At 37.5% G+C, this 16,965-nt stretch overlaps 1 pseudogene; it reads left to right on the top strand.

The window, feature by feature from the left end:
• The window catches only part of LOC123139105 (putative disease resistance RPP13-like protein 3), a 93,972-nt pseudogene that overhangs the window by 910 nt on the left and 76,097 nt on the right, over positions 1 to 16,965 (top strand).

Here is a 16,965-nt window from a genome sequence, read left to right as displayed (position 1 = left end):
GTAAAGATCATCTTTGTTTGGGCCGTAGCTACATATACTCTGATTATAGACCTTTTTTGTAAATGAAGAGCGTGTGATATTCTTTTCTTCCGTTGCAACGCACGGACCCTTTTGTGGAATTTGATTAGAAAAATATATAGAATCTAAATATGATGTTATTTTACATGTTAACCATTTAAAAAGAACTATCAAAGATGCAATCTTAATAAACAATGCATTATGCGTCTTTTCGTTCATATGGTACTGATCTGGATTGTGGATGAACATCTCAGCAAAATCGGAATTGGAGACGAAATTGAAGATAACTTACCTGTTTCTTCGTACGTATTAAATCTACATGCAAGCCATGTTTAAATAGAAGACGTGTGGAATCTTGAACCTGCGCTTTTGTAGGTAAAGACCATCTTTGTTTGGGCTGTAGCTACAAATACTCTGATTATAGACCATTTTTTGTAAATTAAGAGCGTGTGATATTCTTTTCTTCCGTTGCAACGCACGGGCCCTTTTGCTAGTCTTATATACAATTAAACTAGCAGAATGGCGCGCGAATGCCCGGGCATCCTTCTTTTTATTGTGTTTACTCAAAATACTATATATAATTATGCATATCAATTATCATCCTTGATGAATCTGTTTTTCTAACTTCTTTCCCCCATAATGCGCAAACAGAATAATACACCCTCGGCCTATGATGTATAGGTCATGCTTCGGAAGCCATCCGAAATTTGGCCAGTAACGAATCATACTTAAATTATAATTTTAAACTTATGAACAACAATTAATCTTGTAATATATGGGTTAATGTAACATAAAATTGATATCATTGGCTTGGTATCAAAATTTACTCTTTGAAGATTTGTGACCTCTAATTTTTTTGAAACCTTGTGACTTCTAGTTATTGACAAACTAAAATATATAGAAGAAATTTACATTCAAAGCTTAAACTTGAATAATCAAAATGCACTATCCATTAACTTTGTAGCGTCATATATATGTTTCATATCAACACAATTTTTTTTCTTGCGAATTGGAAATGAAATACATATATATCATATTGTGAATTCAAGTCAACACTAAATACAAACTGTAATGAGTTCGGTAATTTTACCAGAATTGCACAGTTAATTGAACTGTTAGCACAACTCATGTAAATCACCATGTAATATATATATATATATATATATATATATATATATATATATATATATATATATATATATATATATATATATATATATATATATATATATATGTAAGTTCTAGGTATTTCCAACATTCCAGTAAAGAGCAAGGAATCAAACTCCAAAACGCAATATGTCAGAGAAGCATAAAGGACTCATCAATGGTACATTTTTTCAGGAATATAGCTTCATAGTAGTTCTTCATGATATACACCTGAAAGTGTAATTAATTTCAGTAGCAAAAATATACTGTATTTTAGCAAGAAAAATAAAACTTTCTGCCAGACCATATTGGCATGCGAAAATTGTTTTATGGAACTTTGGGTTTTTCTCTAGCAGCACTACTTTAGGTATCCCCCCCCCCCTCTTGATTGTATTGGTCTTTTCTATTTTCCAAGCTTCCACCATGTAGTCTAATTAAGTTAATTTCTAGAAGTGCTTGAGATAAAGCTTTCACTATAAATACAGTCCAATGCATGGCTAATAAATATTGAGCGAAAACAAACAGGAAACATCAAAATGAAACTTTGGAAGAAGTACTAAAGAGCAAATATAAGAAAGTTATAAAGTATTACATTCCAATATGTTGTTCATGTCTTGTAGACTCCGGATTATCGAAATGAAACTCCACAAGTGTTATAATAACTAGAAAAAATGTATTTATTATTCACTAACGTAGCCTGAACTGCACAAAAAAATATTGACTATGCCTTTGTAAGTTACTAAATATATGGACAATGTCTTCAGTCTGAACATATACCAAAATCCAGATATTATCACCCTCTTCTCTTGCGATGCCCTTCATCTTTGGAATTGCACATCTTTTGTTCTAAAATGTTCTCTCTTCACGAGATTATTAGCGAACCATTCATTCTTTGGGGTTTCCCTTTTATGCCTTTGAATTACTTTAATCTTTGTACATGTAAGTTTCAAGCATTTCATTCAGTAAATTACCTCTTAGTGAAATGGATTGTTAAAATGGACATTCAGATCCACTGAGGATTTTACATCCTAATCAAATTCAAGTGATATATCCAAACCGATTGGATTAGCTTGGTCAAGATAGTAGTACCAATATAAAGAGCATCGGAGAAAAGATTATACTAATATGAGGATCTGACTGGTCAAGTAAATTTAGAGCCATGAATATGTATCATTAAATATTTACATATCAATGTGTGCCCCAAATTTTCATTCTTATCTAGGATGGTTTAGGCATCGACGCCTTGGGCAGTCACTGAAAGAAATAATTTTCAGTGCACTTCTTGTTATGCAAATGCCAAGAGGATGAACAGTGTAGCGGCTAAATAAATAAGATGTAAAGTGAGAAGACTTGCACATTATGCTTTATAAAGAATTGGCATGTCTTAGTATTTTTATGCGAAAAAGACAACATGATTTATGCGTGTCCCTATATGTTATACTGTGATTTTTGTTCAGATGCTACAACTTTGGGGATCTACATATCTTTCCTTTCCAAATGTGGTATACTTAACTACGCTTCATCATTTTTTATAAAAAAACTCTGATTAATACTAAAATTACTTGAATTATAAATAATGGCAAAATTTACAGATATGGTACTCCAAAACCATGGTTTAAAATGTGTAATATATTTTATTACCCGCTGAAACGTATTAATATTTTATTCATAAAAATAAGGTAGTCACGAGAGGCTTCAACAAATATATTTTCTGGCCACAAATAGTGTCTCCACTTCAGATGGTAGACAAATGCATGAATAATAACACATGTGCAAAATTTATTCTCATTACAATTAATCAACTTGGCAAGATCATAGTTGATGATTAAAATATTGCTCCTATTCTTTTTCTAGTTGATGCATCTCACATGAATGAATTTGTGGCCATCGATGGGAAACAAAATTCACGGCCATCCTGAACTATTATGTGTTTGTTTCTAACAATCAAAATAGACTACCCCATCCATTTTTCATTTTTCATCTGAGACTAAATAAAAAATGTATGCCCGTAAGTTCCCTCTTACACTCTCCTATCCATTTCCCAATTATCATGTGAGACTGAATGAAAAATGTATGCACCTATGTTCGCACCTACTCTGTTAATAATTTATAATTTCATGATAATCAAATCTGGAAATTTTAGATTTATATTATGATTCTTCCATACAAAATCGACTCAAGGCAACATGTAACGCCATCTAGAATAGAGAAAGTGAATATATAAGGAATATATAAAGTAGCCCATTATCTGATGAAAGAAACTGAAATGGGTTTGCTAGTTACTATAGCAATACAAATTTTAATAAAACTATTAGTATGGAGTGAGTACTAACTAAATGTTTTGAGGTGACAAACTAATATTGTACACATAAGGCTTTATCACATAAGGACATGAAAAATACTTCTAGGGTCTTATGTTTGTGTAATTTAAACAATACTAAATTGACTTCTAGCACATCAGAAGAAACTTAAAAATAAGTTACTTAGATAAGAACGAGTTAACCAACAAAGATACGTACCATAACAAGCTGCAATTTACATCAACTCTAGCTGGACCAATTTTTTTTCATAAATACATGTTGTGGAAGTATGGCCAACAATTTTGTTATCAATATAATTTTAAAGTTGAATAAAAAGGAGAAATCACATAGTGCACTTCGGTGGAAGATAAAAAAACACTTGCATTGATTAATCTAATTGGAGGAGCATACATGTCATCCCTTTTTGCAGCTATCCTACCAACATCCTCGGGTTTGGTCGTATTGGATAATTAAGTCGCATGAAAGGATTCAAACCCCACGTTCTCTAAAACAAAAGCAGTACAACAACATGTAATGACCATTCAATAACCATTTGTTGACATGGCATGGACTAACAAACTGTGTCATATAGTTAAGAATTTACAGCTGAACCACCTCCTTTCATAATGTAATCTCTACTCATAAATGGGAAGTTGGTAGCTTCGCCTCCATGATTTATTTTCGTTGGTTTTTTTCGTCTCACCTCCCACCACCCCTTCCACCGGTTTATTTTTCTCCCTCCCATTGAAAACCAAATCCAATTAAAGAGGGAGATCTTCTTTCGTGCTTGCTTTGGTAGGTGCTGATTCAACTCTATCACGTAAATAATATGTAATTGAGAATTCAGAAATTGCACCATATATGTGAGATCGCCTTCCTAAATGACAAACATAAGATTTTCTCGATATATTCAAAACAAAATAAGATATTCCTCAATGTGCTGCCATTTATTGGTATCATTATCTCTACCATTAAATGACAATCACAACTTTACTAATACAACAAAAATAACATTTTTTTCTTATCTTACCAAATCAGATATATTTCCTTATCTTACCAAAACACATATATCTCTACTATTAAAGGGAGTTGGTAGTCCGGTACGCATGGTTTATTTATGCCTCCACGGTTTATTTTCGCCTTCACCTCCCACCACCATCCCTTCATGCTGGTTTTTCTTTCTTGCACACTCCCACCTCCGTGGTGGCAGGCGGGTCATCGGACTGCCTCGTATAGACATTCATGCACGCCATCATATTATATTTCTTGTCAGCCATACAGAGAGCCAGGCAGGCTACATTCTCAAATCAAGTGTGCCCATTCAAACGTAAAAAAATGTTAAGGAAATGTGCCCTACAATACTCGATAGGCCTTGCAGTAATGAATTCACTGCAAGAGGCGCGTCAAATGTGTAATATATCTATTATCAAAGGGACATGAATTTTTGGGACATGGTGACACGCGATGCCGAAATCCTGAGCGTCCGCATGCGAATTGTGATCAGTAATTAATATAGGGCTTTTTGCAGTACGATGGCAGTCACTCAATGATACATAGGAATATACAACTGGGGGTGGACAATGACGCTTTAAATTTGTATGATACAACATTGCATGGCGAAGAGGTTAGGGGTAGAAGATGTGTTGGGGGGAGACGAGGAAGAGAAGAACAACAAGTATCTCTTCTAGCAATGAATGGTGGGTGGGCTAGAGGTGGAGCTTAATGGTTACTAGGAATATGTTCAGGTTGCCACTCGCCTCACACGTTGATATGCACGTGCATTTTTTTGTTTCATCAGAGTTGCAGAATTCAAGGGACATATGATGTTGTTTCATCATGATATTGACATGTTGAACTGAAGGTGTTGCAAACTCTAAATAGATGCAAGATCTGATAAATGGGAGAAAAATATTGGCACCTGTTGCAACACAATTAGGAACCCTACAAAAGATGACATTTTACTACATGCATTGATTTGCAAAGTTGAATGGACCTTTGAGAATGATCTCTATAGTTATTTGTTGTTTTGTGGTGATAGTATATTTGTTAGTTTAACCAACACTTTTTATATTGTAAATATGAAAATTTTCATCCTTGTTGCAACGCATGACGAACGTGAGTTGGGAATCATCCGTTTTTAAAGGAGAGAGCTCCCGCGAGAAATGTCCCGCTACGACGGGAAACCGAGATGGAAGGGGAGCGTCTGACAGGAAAAGAGAAGGGTGTGTCGTGGGGTGGAGTTTTTATGTTGGGCCCGCATGTTGGAGGTAACTTGGCGGATAGTCCGGACAATGAAATTTCTCCTCCATATATCGTCTGGATTTGAGGGAGACCGGACTAACCAGACAGTTGAATTTTGTGGTGCCTACTAGGCGATTGTTTGATGTCTGGACACCCACGAACGTATGAGGGAGAAATGAGCTTCAATCATGGAAACGACCTTAATCTTTTGTGTGATTCATTTATATATGTGTTATAGCCCGTAGCAATGCACGGGCGTTCTATTAGTCATACATAGTATATCACGGTTACCATCGGTTGCATATATTTCTCTCATCAACTCATGAAACGATGGTTATCGCCACTGCCTTTTTCTCTAGTTCTGGCTCTGTAATTGGTCGAAGCATATTCTTTCAAGGACCAATGAGCAATTCTAAAAGAATGCATCAGGCAAAAAAATTAATCTGTTGTCTAATATGAAGAGTCATCTCTATAGATTTCTTACATTTTGGCATACCAACTAGAAAACTTATCATAGAAAATAGAAGGAATCAGAAGGCTTCTCTACAAAAATGAATTAATTGGAGTAAAACACAGAGGGAATCATTGAACTGTTCAATCATGGTTCATACATAATATCATTACCACATTTAGGGGCATAGTTAGCATCAGGTTATGCCTAGGGCTAATCTAGCTTGAGTGATGCACTCTAGTTATTTTGTATACTTCGTCAAAATAAATTGCAAGAGACTAGTGTTACTAGGCCTAGCAAACCTCTCACGTCCTACTGGAACAAAACTGTGGATGGGAGAGCTGGCAGTAAAAGATTAATAAAAACTAATAGTCGAGATATAATAACAGTGATTGTTTACAAAATTTAACGGATGGATGTTTATGATTTTTGTGGGATTTTGTAGCTATTTTCTACTTTTGATCCATATTTTGCTTTTACTATATAATATATAGATAGATAAGTGATTCTCAAAAACTTATTTGTCTCAACATGCAAATATGTCACCTCGACGCATAATCATGCATAAAAAGGCACCTAGCATGCAACCGTGAATAGAAAACTTTCTTTCCCCGCAAAAATAGAACAAGAAAATTTCTTTCCATGCTATTATCTTACTTATATTAAATAGATATCTAGAATTATAGAATAAATCATATGTATTTCAGTTTCAGTTCTTATCTTATTAGTTCAATTATTCATGTTTCATGTAACCAAATCTCATCGAAATATATTGTTACCAATTCCCACAGCAATGAGCTTGGTATCATCTATTGGAATGTCTTTTACCCCTCGCTATCACGCTAATCAACAAAAAAAACATACAAATATGATGTTTCCATATTGGGTACTACCCAGGTCTAATGTTTCACAAAGTTATGGAAGCCTACATAATCCCGTTTCTATAGTGTAGATAAGATTCTAGGCATTTCAATTTTTGTCTAAGTTGATTATTTACACAAATCAATCTACTACGATGAGTAACTCGATGAGCTCTTTTAAGATGCTCCAGCTTACCTCCCAAGAGGTAAGAGGAGTGTTTGGTCTTAACAGGCCAGTAATCGAGGATATATTTGATCATGTAAATATTGAAGTGTGGAAATACTAAAATAAAGGAACTTTAAATGTATCTATTTATTCTCTTGCATATGAAAGATCCACTTAATACAACTACTTATGTATATATGACATTAATGCCTTATACATGGAAAGATTTTTGTCTTTTATTATTTTACCATGTTTTCCAAGGTATTTGTACTTTTGCAGTATTGTCGTCTCACCATTATAAAATATATCTTTTCTCATAGCCATATGATTGAGGGTAATATTGCTAATACTCGCTCCGTCCCAAAATAAGTGTCTTCAGCTTAGTACAAATTTGTACTAGAGCTAGTACAAAGTTGAGACACTTATTTTGAGACGGAGGGAGTACATATATATTTGCTAACTCGTTAGAGCAGACAACATATGGAACCTCTTAGACCCATGTGGCCATAGCATGCCACGATTTCACTGTTATAGTGCTCCCAACATACAAACAATCTTATGAAACAATGGGTGAACACAAGAACATAAGGCAATATGAGTCGTCATTGCATCATTACTACATCACCTTCTTCTTTCTAAAAGCACAATGCAAACAAACATAGAGATATATGCCATAAATTCTAAAAAATCAAAACATCAGGTTGTTGACTTAGTTGACCATCTGTTAACTACAAATATCACAACCATTATATCTATATGAACGCACAAAAGTAGATTGCATCGGTTGCATCTACTTACATAGATCACATCCATTAGATCTTCATAATTATAACTGAGGCAACTCACATTTGTTAGATCTTTGTAATCATAAATAAATATGACATAAGGTATTAGGTCTACCTAATCGTACCTAAGCAAATCACACCCAACTGTTAGATTGTCATGGTTGCACTTCGACCGATCTCATATGTCAAATACTTGTAAGTGTATATGTTAATTACATATAAGTTAGATTTTAAAAATGAGACATTAATACAAGATGAGCATGATTTAGCCTGGTAAATGGTCCTCACCACACATACCGATGCCCATGTAATGCAATCAATTGATACAAAATAGACCCATATAAAAAATCATAGCCAATAGAAAGTTTCCTCTTACCATCTTAGACTTCGTAGACAATTAATACCATCGGCAATCTACAAAATTCAGAGGCACCAACATGAGCATCGCAAAGGTGTATATAGATGAGTGTTGATTGCTTGAATGGAAGGCTTGAAGGAGTGTTGGTCATTAATTTGTCAAAAAAAATGTTCTATATACAAAGTGGATATAAATATATATATGCAAGCAAGAACCTCAGTACATGCCAATCTTTATCCTATGAGGAGGATATGAATGGTAGATGTGTTGCTCCCATAACCATGCATAAAATGATAGATGTGTCAAGCTATAGAGATACAGTAGCAAGCACATGGACAATTGATCTAGTGGTCATGTGTATTTCAAGTTTTTCTGGTTTGTGTCCTCGCCGAAAGGATCAAGTTGAACTTAGAGGGGGTGAATAGGGGCAACTAAAAACTTTACTTCAATTATTGGCAAGTTTAGACTTTTTAAAATATGAAGTGTGCCCCTAAACAATACTATAGTGAGATATACAACCTATATAATGCTTGCAAGGTCAAGTGACTAAAGTAAACCTCAAGTAAAGAGCTAGGGTTATGAATAACCGAAGACCAAGGACATGAAGATGTAGCCTGATGTTTACTCAGTTAGAGGTGAGTTTAGAGGGGAGCTACTCACCGTTGGAGAGGTGGGAGAACCACAATTAAAGGTTCAATCAACTCCACAAAGGCTCACCTTCTTATCCTTGAGGTATCACCACAAGGTGATTCCTAACCACTAGGGTAGACCTTGTGGCGGCATCCAAAACTTCACACATAGGGGACAAGTCAAAAGTTGATTCCTTATCGGGGGCTCCTATTGCCTAGAAGTATCCAACCTCCAAGAGTAAAAAAGACATATGATGAAGTTAAAGGGAACACGATTTCGTTTGGTGAGAATGTAGATCAAGCACTCATGTCTTTTCCTCAAAGGATGGAATTGATTCGATGGAGGGATTGCGAGATCGTCAAGGTTTAGCGCTTGAGAAAATGAAGTAAGAAAGAGAAGTGACTCAACTCAATGAGTGGGGGAGAAGATAACCCTTGGGTAATAAATGGTGAGCCTTTTATAGCCCACTCAGATTTCTGTCTGTTACAGGCTAAGTTTTATAGCCCGGAACCCTGTTTGGAAGTTCTAGAACAAGTTTCGACCTACCCAGATTCAAGACCAGGTTCCAAAATTCTGGAATAGGTAGGCACTACTGGAATGCACTGACCTACTCTAGAAGCTAGGCCGGATTCCGAACTGGCCCGGAAGTTTCGAGTGAGGTTCCAAAAAAGTCTGTAGCTTCTGTGATGCCTCTGACCTTCGCCAGAACACAACCGGAAAGGTCATCTAGATTCTAGAGGCCCTGAAACATCACCCGGAAGTTTTGGATGACATTGAGTGGCCCACAAACTACCTTAGATATTGCGTATGGAAATAGCGGTTTCATGAGGACTTTTGATGGCACACGACTATAACTTGGTATGTGTATTCAGCTATATGTAGGCTATCGGGTTCCACTCCAAATTCAACACCGCGACCCCCTTTCACAGTGCGGCCATCCTATGACTCAAAATCAAATGAAAAGATGCATAATTCAAATATGTTGCCTTCATTCTCTCTTTAGCAATGGGGGGGTCACCGATCACCTTTGCTTGCAACATTTAGGGCATGTTTAGTTGGTGACTAACTTTGGCATAGTTTGCCACAATTTCCTTAGCTTAGGTGCTCAAAATATTAACCACATGTTGGCTTTCCTAAAGAAAATCTTGGCACACTTCTTTTGTGCATGATATGTGGGGATTATTTCTCATAAAAATAATCTTTCCTAAAACTTGGTTAAACTTGCCTAACCGGGGCATGAAAAGTGTGGTTGGGAACCAAACAGCCTCCCTCTATATCTCTCACACATTTTTCTCAAAACCTCTCTCTCTCTCTCTCTCACACACACACACATGCGCGTGACCCAACACACCTCCCACTAGCACACCATGACAACTGATGGACGTGGACCCTACCCTCCATAGCATCCAAGAGATCCCTCTTGACCCCTATCCCCAACCTCTCTCCCCATCAAATCTCGCTCTCCCCAGAGTCAATCACTCTCCCTCCCTCTCCCTCTCCCTTCCTCTCTCTCTCTCTCTCTCTCTCTCTCTCTCTCTCTCTCTGCCCCTCTCTCTCCATCCCTCCTCTCTCTCCCCCTAGATACACTAACCCCATTGTCCATATTTTCCATCGAAGGAAGCTTGCACCACGAAGCCCATGTCAAGTGCGCCGCCTTTCCATTCATCCACTACTAGATCCCATGCACCATGATTTGCCCTTCTCTTACAACAGTAGCTCCGAGCCTATGGTGCGACTGCTCGACCGCTACATGTATGGCAGTGATATAATCCATTAGCATGTGTGCATCATCATCATCTTTGACGTCAGCATTGACTCCACACACGGTGGATGTCGTCATCATTGGCATCGTGCTTGGCATCGATTACATGAACAATGGCGGATTCCTCGACCCCACATGCGGCGAGGTGGTTAGATCTTAGGTAAACGCCAACGCGGATCACCAAATGGACGACACCAAATGTTCACGAGCACGTAAGGGTGTGACCACAGACAGCAGGCAGGGAGCCGACCATCCAACCAGGAGTCACCAAATGTTTGCCCGTTCAGTTTTCTTTCCTATGGTTGGAGTACTGAAAATAATCAAAGATAAAATAGCACAATTCATTGATGATGGAAAGATAAATATTCTATTACAAAAATAATTCAAATATAACAATCCAAATGTAAAGCTTTGAAATAAAATAGTTCAGATTTGTATTCAATTTATTTGTACACATGTTCTAATTGTCCATATGAAACACCCATAGATACTCGATCAGATCATTCTAAAGTTGATCATGAGTTCCTCGATGGTGAACTTGCTGATGCATTTGGAGAAAATTCTCAAATGTCACCGGATTCTACTATGGAAGATGGATCAGAGAACCCATCTCTTGAAAATTCTAAACCTTGGCAAACTCCTTTACCCTCATCCTTCACAATCATGTCGTGCATGATCACACAATCTGTCATCAACTCGAAGAACGTCTTTGTATCCCATAGTTTAGCAGGTCCACAAAATGAGTGCAAACTGGTCTTGGAGCACTCCAAATGCCCTCTACACATCCTTTCTAGCTACTTCCTCTCTTTTTCGTGAAGTAACATTTTTTGTTACCCATGGCTCAGACATGGTCTTGTCAAAGGTCGCCGATGGAGGATTCATATCATCTCAATGATAGTGCCATGAGCCTTGTTGTCTCTGCGACATTTGGTTCTCTCAAGTACTCTAGTCGAGACACATTGACCATTGCATTAGCAAGTCTGGCCATGGCTTCGAGGCATGTGATTTTAGACATTTGGCAGTACTCGTCTCATGAATATGTGATCGTGCCATAAGCAAGCATCCCGTAGCAGTTGTGTGCTTCTGGCAACCAGATAACTCAATGTTTCCAACGGCATCATGTTTCAGCTTGAAGTAATATCATAGACCCTGACACCTTGGTAAATGTGTTTGAAAACATGTCGCTACATCCCAAAACGATGGCGGGAATATGGTTCGATAGTGCACTGGGGTGAAGTAGTCGGCGTACAACATAATATGCTCCCATGCCCTCTTCCAGTTCAGCACTCAATGTTCCCATGTTGAACCCTTAAGTTGAGAGCATGCCCCGTCGCACGCTCTGTGTCTTCAGGAATCACTCTCATCATCGTTGTTTCATCATCATCCTCATCCTCATCCGATCAAGACGAATCCATGAGCTCTACATAGAAGTAGTCCTCATATGAATCCATCGCGTTTATTACTTCAAAGTAAACAACGAGAACGTCAAAAAAATTGGCTATGGCATTTGGCCTAACACTTGTCGGACATGGTGTCCACTGTGGACAATGTCAGAAAGGGTGGCGGGTACCTTGGCAGGGTATGCAAAGCCCAACGGGTGCTTGGGTGGAGTCGCGGAAGTTTGACAAGGTGTGGGCGACGTCTGTGGTAGTACAACAACGCCTTCGAGTCCGGAGCATGGACACAAGGGTGAGTCCGGTGTGCAGAAGTCCGGCATGGCGGACATCCGTACTCCTACAAACACCCCTAGTTTGATGCTGGTTTGCGGGATTTCGAACGTCCGGACTATTCCGAACAATTTTGATGATTGTCGTTGGAATGGCTAAAAGTGTCTAGATGGTTCATTCTGAACATTTGCGAGAGGTTTAGTGATCCATTTTGGGGTTGCCCTCATAGTGCCAACAATGGTGGGCGATGTTGCTGACGTCATCCATAGGTTGAGTGAGCTGGTCGTACAGACCTCACCCGCTTCTTCCAGGGTTCTTGAATTGTTCGACCCGCAGATGCACTAGAACCATCATTGGCATAAAAGGGTTCCACTATATAGATGTTGTGATAGGCCATAAATCCCATCATTGTTGGGGTTTTTGGGTCCATCTCTAGAGGGGTTACTGCATAGTATGAAGTTCATGCATACATGACAGTCATCCGTTGTCGTTTTATTAGGCGAAAACCATGTTGTGTTATGAGGCTAATAGTAGTTTAGGCCTAAGTTAATTTTATTCAGAAAAGGGGGAAGACAAAAGTGTAGGAAAATCCTATCCGGGATGTTTTATTACTAATAATGTCTTCTAGGTACCACTGTGGTAGTCCATATGATACATGTCATACTAGCGACACTCACAAATATAGTTTCATATTTTTACATGTGTTCTTTGCAGTTGAGTTACAACACAAGTATACAACTTGTAATCATGCATGCTTTTTAAAATAAAATTTACATATATTAAACCAAAATATTACAAGGATAATAAATCTATAATCATTGAATTCATCAAAAAGAATAAAAAAAGAATGGAAAATTTGGACAATATGCACAACTCGAAATAAAGAAAATAAAAATCTACACTTTTAATAAACAATTGTGATATAAAAATGAATTGTTTAAGTATGAAACAGTTTTAACTCAGAAGTAGACGTTAGTCATTATTAGAACTCAAAAGTGTGGAAGTGATTATGGGACATTTAATATTTGTTGACAACTACTGGATGCAGATTCATGAAACTGAATTCAATATCTTAACGACTCACATGAAAAGTATCCCTTACTAACTTTTGCTTTCACATTAGTACAGGTTTCTCGTTACATTGACACAAGTTTCTACATTAACCATATTTGTTACATTCCACTCAGGGACGATTCTAAGGGGGGACGAGGGGGGGCGAGACCCCCCCTAACGATCTCGTTACCCCTAATAGCGATAGGTACCACGTATAATTTTTCTTCCTACGCACAGAATTCTGGCTTGTCTCGCCCCCCCTGTGAAATCCCATAGCCATAGGCCAAGCCCATATACGTACACATTTTGTTTTTTTGAGGGAACCATGTACGTGCAGCAGGCCAACGGCCCTAATATGAGGAAAAAGAAAAAGAAAAACAGCCCACCTAGAAGATAAAGAGTCTGGAACTGGAAGCAATACGCACGACAACAAGCGAGCCCACGACGTACGCACGGTAGTTTCGTTTCCAATATGCTCGTTCGTCGTTCCTTAGTTCCTGCGATTGGAAAAATCCGCTGCGTCTAATCTCTCCACCCGCCTAGTAGATCCTCCATCCTCTCCACCAAATCTCTCCGTCCGCCGAGGAGGGAAGGCCTCCATCCGATTGTCCCTGACGGCCTGATTCCCTGCCGTGCCGATCAGAAGACCGCAGACACATTCCGGCCGACCGCACACACACACACGGATGAGCGACCAGACGATCAAGAAAGGTCAGTTTATTTTCAGCATTAGATTAGTCTGTGTTTTAGAATGTAATTGTATAAATATAGACATTTAAAACTGTAATTAGAAATTCTTGTACTGTCCAATTATGTGTGTGTAGACACGAAGAGGAAGAGAGCTCAGTCAATTGATGCCAATTGGTTCAAGCTCTCAGTCATGTGAACATGATGCTAAGTTAAATGACGTGAACATGATTTCTAACCCTCTTTCTGTCTACACTTTATTTTGACGTGTGCCTTAGAAACCATAGAACTAGAAACCTAGAACAATAAAAAAAAAGTTCAGAAAAAATTGTCTGTCAAATTATGGGTTTGCAGGCATGAAGAGAAAGAGTTTCGTGAGAACATTTTCTACCAATTGATACTAGTAACCAATTCTGAAGAAATTATACCGTCAGATAAATAAATATGCAAATTTTATTCATATTGCAGAGCCACGGACCTCACGATATTTGCTATACTATATGCCTATATGATTGTCTCTTCTATGATTGTGATCGACTCTTCTAGTTCAAGCCCCTGCCCGGCTGCCCCCCCCTATCTCCATTTTCTGGCTCCGTCCCTGATTCCACTCATATTTGTTACATTCCAGTAAACATTATGAATGAATAAAGCACATGGTTAATGTAGAAACTTGTGTTAATTTAACGAGAAACCTATATCTAGGGATAATCGGGACCCACTCTTCACTCTGTATGGATTCTTGGAGCGGTTTATTGATTTTCCATACAACTTGCAAGTGTATATAAATTGATGAGATTTAGTGTAAAAAATGAGAAGGCAATTATTTAATTTGATAAGTAAACAAACCCTCCCGTCGGGATTTAAAGTGCTTGGCGGCCAAAACTCTACGACCAAGTGACAACCTCGCATGAAGATAAAATGCATCTAATTGTAGCTGGTGACCGCATGAAGCAGCAGCTTCCAATTGGAGGAAAGAAAACCCATCGCATACATTGACTGGTGCTCTGTAACGATCTGCTGGAGAGATTAAATCAGGCATTTTTCATGAACAATCCAAAAACAACGAACCTACTCATTGCACCTGGCTTAATAATAATGGATGGAGGTAATAGACACAAGTACGAGCTAGCTCAATTTACTCACTCAAGGTATATTTTTCTTTTTTCAACAAATGTTTAGAAATTTTAAAATGTTTGCGCAAACTCCAAAAAGTTTGAAATTTCTGAAATTATTCGTGTATTTATATATTTTCATAGATTTTTAAAATGTTCGTGATTTCAGAAAATGTTTATGTTTCAAAAAAATCAATCATTAAAAAAATGTCCATGTTTTCCAAATTTGTTCGCATATTCGAAAAATGTTCAGGGGATTTCATAAAAAAATTGGATTTTGAAAAATTGTTCATAATTTCAAAATATGTTCACTTATTTAGAAAACAAAATTCTGTTTCCAAATTTTGTTAAATTCAAAAAAAATCGTGTTTTCATAACTTTTTCGTAAATTCTTAGGGGAATTGCACAAAATGTTTACATTTTGAAAAAATGTTCACAATTTCAGAAAATGTTCCCATTTTTCAATTATGTCACTGTTTTTCAATAAATGTTTGCATTTTCAAATAGTTGTTCGTAGTTTTGAGAAATGTTCAAGTCTCTAACAATTTGTTAACATATTTGGAAAATGTTTGTTTTTTCAGAACTATTTACTCTTTTTGAAATAAAATCACATTTGAAATTCAGAAAAGTTTACATCTTTCGCTGCATATAGTTGATATAAGCGGAGCTGCAATTTTTAGACAACAAATTGAAGAACTACACTGCCTAGGGGCGTGGTTAACACGCGCGAGGTGTTGTGTTTGATTCCACTTAGGCATAGACTTTTGCTAGTTGTTTTTATATTTTGCCACTGCCAGTTGTTTCTTTTAATTAAAAGTCGCGCTCCTATTTTAACACTAAAGATAGATGGCCGCATTGGTTAGCAGCGCAGGTGTGCATGCTGCTGATTGCAGGTTTGATTCCCACCTGGGCTGGCTTTTTTTGATGATTTTTTAAGGACGAAAAACTCAGCGCGAGAGCCAGATGATTTGGGACGAACGAAAATCGTTGGCTCCATGACAGACGAAAATATATCTGATCCCACCACAAACAAAAAGAAGTGAAGAAACAATCCTTCCTTTGATATTAGATAGAGATAACGAATAGATCGAGCACAAGTATTGTGTGGGTAGCAGTTAACTGTTAAGAAATAGCCACACCGAGATACAAGTACACACGCTCTTCTATTGTCTAGTAATTACCCGGGCGAAGTGGAGTAGTCATGATTCTTAGTTTTCATAATTAAACTTTTGTTTGAAAACCCTATTTTCCAAATGATTCTTTGTCAACAGTCAAATCCAACTGATTAACTATCAAAGTTGCTTGCCGCAAATTCAAATTTCTTTTTTCTAATGTTCTATGGTACATTGTTTCGTAATGTAGGTATCCAAGTTGGAGTCATACCATCGTCAAGATCTCGCGTGACTTGTTCACTCAAGTGCGCGTGCGGAGCGACCTTTCAAAGAGGATCAAAGTGATCAACAGAAGGCTTGAGAGCATCGTTGAGAACAAGGGAAAGTATAAAGTCGACGATGGAAGTGAAACCACACCAGTCACCACTTGGAGACCATATACTGCCATCTCAGTTACTAGTGAAAAGTTGTGAGTAGTTTGCTCTATTATTATTATTATTATTATTAACTCCCCATCATCCCATCATTGCACGCACACACAAATACATATACATATACATGCATACATATTTTTTTGAAAAGGAGGTCAACCCGGGCCTCTGCATCGGATAGATGCA

This window comes from Triticum aestivum, chromosome 6B, assembly GCF_018294505.1.
Source record: "Triticum aestivum cultivar Chinese Spring chromosome 6B, IWGSC CS RefSeq v2.1, whole genome shotgun sequence".
Lineage (NCBI taxonomy): Eukaryota > Viridiplantae > Streptophyta > Magnoliopsida > Poales > Poaceae > Triticum > Triticum aestivum.
Note: the sequence above shows the minus strand (reverse complement) of the source record. Positions and strands in the feature narration are given on the sequence as shown.